Genomic DNA, 4960 nt, shown 5'->3' with positions numbered 1-4960 from the left:
TCCGTGTTAACCAGTGGCGTAGCTAGAATTTTTCCAGCGGGAGGGGGCACTGGGGGGGCCTTACATTTTCGTGGGGGGGGCACAATATATAACTTTTCTTTGTATTATACTGTTCTAACGGCATTGTTTTTAATTCAATTTTTTTTTATCAAGCATGAGTTTTTAGTGGGGGGGCACCTGGGGAGGGGGGCACAGCCCCCCCCCCGTAGCTACGCCCCTGGTGTTAACCCACACCGACCTTCCATTGGGCTAAGCGATTATTCACAACTGACAATATTATGTGCTGTCTCCTATGACGAAGGTAAACTCTGGTCCGGCATGATAATCCGACTGCCGCCCTTCTTCCCGTTGAGCTGTTAAATGTACGATCGAGCAAGCACACTGCGATGGTTACGGATAGATGATCCGTAAATTCAAATCTGCTATTAAATTTTAATGGTAAGATCCTCTTGCTATACTGTAAGACATAAGCGAACTCGACCTTACAATGCAATACAACAATTACGAATAAATGTATAATTTGAGGTGCGTTTTGGCAGATAACCCAAGTCATGAAGATATGCACCGATATTATCTACGTACTGCTTTTTATATTGAAAACAAATGCAGTGAGTTTTTTACTTAAATTTCAACTTTGAAAACTTTTCAAATATGACATTTTTTTCCCATATCAGAAAATATTACAGGTCAGTAATCAACGTGAAGTCGTTGGCTCCACTACAAACCGGATAATCTCACCTTTCCACCACAATCGTGAATTATTAGAATAATAATTACATAGCTTGTATATAAGCTGCTATAGAAATCCTATCACATTATGAGGAGCAAACATGACTAAATAAGTTCGTCTCATCGTTCATATTGAAATCTAGGCCAGGCATAATCAGTCAACAACACCCAGAAACATGAACGTCTTCATAAGTATAGCAAACTAAACCCAAGTCTAGAAAAGTGACTGCATTTCACAGGTAACATATGCACACTGGAAAAATATATATAAACCAAAGGAATCCCAGACAGTCATCACACTACTTGTCTAGATTTACATAGAGTGCGTGCGTTCGATAATATTATTTTTGCATTTAAATAATATTTAATATATTATGACTCATCACATTGGCACACGGCAATGGAGTGTCGGCACGCACAGCGATTACAAAGTGTTATAATAATGTATATAATTATTATGACTAATAAAATTAACATGTTGCCTATAAGCACACACACAAGAGTGGATAATTATATAAAGTGTATAGCATCCAACAGAAAATATAAATATAATGGCAATAAATGAACTCAAAAAACGAGATTGCCACGCACAATAAGAACTTGGAATGCATTCACAAGGTTCGCTGAAACAGTCACCACACAACAGCATACACTGTAACGGCACGTTAACAATACCGGGCAACACCCTAGCTAGTGTGACAGATAGAACACCGTTCCTTTACAGCGCTCATGTATCGTGGAACCTTACATCTGTATTTTACCAGAAAATACACAAAACACGGAATTCGAATTAAAGCATATTCCGTATTCCAATTCTATATTTAACATACTGTTACAGCTTTAACATGTTATAGTGTGGTGTCTGTTCTAAAAATGAAATGCTAACCACAATAATGCTAAACCTATAAGCACTATATATATAGATAGTCAACTCTCCAAATTTCAAATGCCCTCAAAACCAAATCTCATGTTAAACGATTTTTCAAATCCCAACACCCCTGAGATATGTAAGATGCCTCCTTTTAAACCGAACTTCACAGACATAATCCAGAGGGTGGGTTACATATAATACACACACATATATATATATATATATATACATACATACATACACATACATGGTTAGCACTTAATTTTCAAGGAACGTATCCTGAGTGTTAACTAGGGTGTTACTGCAAATGAAAACAAACTGCTACAAGTTTTTGAACTTGCACAATGATATGCATGCATACATGAATGGGATCGAGTTATCACTGAGTGACTGAGCTAGTTTCTAAATAGGCAAGTAATGGCCATTCACTGGTACGCTCTAACATAAACGAAAGGCAAGTCACTGAAGTAGAGCTGAGAAAACCAGTAACCAAGTAATGGCCAGTCGCAGGTACACACCTTCACACCAACTAAAAAATAGTCACTGAAGTAGAGCTTGGTAAACCAGTATATGTAAATGATGACCAGTGGCAGGTATACATCTCAACACTAACATCAAACTAGTCAGCGAATTAGAGCTTGGTAAACCACTAAACCAGCACATAAATAAGGACTGGTCACTGGTATAAATCATAACACCAACATCAGACTAGTCAGCACATTTGAGTTTGGTAAACCAGTATATGTAAATGATGACCAGTGGCAGGTATACACCACAACACAAATATCAAACTAGTCAGCAAATTAGAGCTTGGTAAACCACTAAACCAGTACATAAATAAGGGCTATCAAATAAGGTATAAATCATAACACCAACATCAGACTAGTCAGCGAATTAGACCCTTGTAAACCAGTCAGTAAACGATGCCCGGTCTCAGGTACACATCGCAACACCAACATCATGAGACTAGTCTGCGAATGAGACCTTGGTAAACTAGTCAGCAAATGAGGCCTGGACGCTCGTATACATCATAACGCCAACGAGCGACGCTAAGACCCTCACTTCTTGCCCGGCAGCAGCTCTCGGACGCTGCTGACCGTGCTCTGACTGCTCTGCGGATCGCTGTAGCTTGAATCTGAACCGTTCCCGCTCGAGCCGTCCTCCAACCCGCTCGAGCCATCCTCCAACTCGCTCGACCTACCCGCGTCGCCGCCACCACCCTCGGAATCTTCCCGGATCGGCGTGACCTTGAATCGCTCGTGGCCCGCGGCAGCCGCCGGGGCGGGCCGGACGTCTTCCTGTCGAGGCTCCGCTCTCGGGATGCCGCCGCCGCTCCAGTTGACACCAGATGGCGCCCTCCAGCCGCGCGCGGCCTCCTCGGTCGCCGCTGCGTTGGACGCAGTGAAGCCAGGGTTGGCGTAGTAAGCCTGCGCTTGCACGGCGCCCGCGTTGTCGGGCGGGCCGGCGTTGACGTGCAAACTACCCGCCCCCGCCTCCCGCGACAACTCCGGCGACCCGGTCGATTCCGCAGCCGCTTTCCCTTCGTCCGCGCGCGACCTGCCGGCCGACGGCGGCCGTGGCCACGATGCGGCGGACCTCGAAGCCTGCGGAGACGTCGGCTTGCATCGACGATGGCGTCCGTCCTGCGTCGCCGGCGGGGAGTGGCGCTTCGACCAGGCCGCGTGACGCCTCGCTCCCGTCTTGACTTGCACGCAGTCGATATCACTGGGGGACTGCACGGTCTGAGCCTGCGCCAAGCATCGATCCCTGCCCCTTCCTCCCTGCTTTTTGGTGGCAGTACAGTCATACGGCGCTTGCCCCGGCTGCTGCTTAGCGGCGCTTCTATCGGGCAAAGAATGCCATTGCTGCTGCTTGCTAGCCTTGGTATCAGGGGGAGCTTGCCATGGCTGCTGCTTGCTAGCCTTGGTATCAGGGGGAGCTTGCCATCGCTGCTGCTTGCTAGCCTTGGTATCAGGGGGAGCTTGCCATCGCTGCTGCTTGCTAGCCTCTCGATAGCAGCGCCACATTACATCGGTCCGGGCAAGCTCCATCTGATCCTAGCATCACTAAGCAGCAAGTAACAGCACCATGGCAACCTGTAGCCGATAGCAGCGCCACCTTGCAGCAGTCGTGGCAGCCTTCGACTGATAACAATGCCATCTCTCAGCGCCCATGGCAGGCAGCAGCTGATAGCAGTGCTACTTTGCAACATTCTTGGCAAGGTCCATCTGATAGCACTGCCACCAAACTGCAGGTTACTGTGCCATGGCAATCTACAACTGATAACAGCACCACCACGCAGCAGCCATGGCAACCTACAACTGATAACAGCACCACCTCGCAGCAGCCATGGCAACCTACAACTGATAACAGCACCACCTCGCAGCAGCCATGGCAACCTACAACTGATTAACAGCACCACCTCGCAGCCAGCCATGGCAACCTACAACTGATAACAGCACCACCACGCAGCAGCCATGGCAACCTACAGCTGATAACAGCACCACCACGCAGCAGCCATGGCAACCTACAGCTGATAACAGCACCACACGCAGCAGCCATGGCAACCTACAAACTGATAACCAGCACCACCACGCAGCAGCCATGGCAACCTACAGCTGATAACAGCACCACCACGCAGCAGCCATGGCACACCTACAACTGATAACAGCACCACCACGCAGCAGCCATGGCAACCTACAGCTGATAACAGCACCACCACGCAGCAGCCATGGCAACCTACAACTGATAACAGCACCACCACGCAGCAGCCATGGCAACCTACATCTCATGATAGTGCCACATTGCAGCAGTCGTTGCAGTCTTCTACTGATAGCAGCGCCCCCTTGCAGCAATCATGGCAGCCATCGCCTAGTGATAGTACTGCCATCAAGCCACAGGTAACAACACCATGGCAACCTGCAGCTGATAACAGCACTGCCTCCCAGGAGCCATGGCAGACTACAACTGATAACAGCACCACCACGCAGCAGCCATGGCAACCTACATCTCATGAAGTGCCACATTGCAGCAGTCGTTGCAGTCTTCTACTGATAGCAGCGCCCCCTTGCAGCAGTCATGGCAGCCATCGCCTAGTCATAGTACTGCCATCAAGCCACAGGTAACAACACCATGGCAACCTGCAGCTGATAACAGCACTGCTCCCAGGAGCCATGGCAGACTACAACTGATAGCAGCGCAGCAAGCCAGCAGCCGTGGCAAGCTCCCCCTGATAGCAGCGCCACCAAGCAGCAGCCGTGGCAAGCTCCTCCTGATAGCAGGGCCACCAAGCAGCAGCCATGGCAAGCTCCCCTGATACCAAGGCTAGCAAGCAGCAGCGATGGCAAGCTCCCCCTGATA

Source organism: Priapulus caudatus, unplaced genomic scaffold (assembly GCF_000485595.1).
Source record: "Priapulus caudatus unplaced genomic scaffold, Priapulus_caudatus-5.0.1 Scaffold571, whole genome shotgun sequence".
Lineage (NCBI taxonomy): Eukaryota > Metazoa > Priapulida > Priapulimorpha > Priapulimorphida > Priapulidae > Priapulus > Priapulus caudatus.
Note: the sequence above shows the minus strand (reverse complement) of the source record.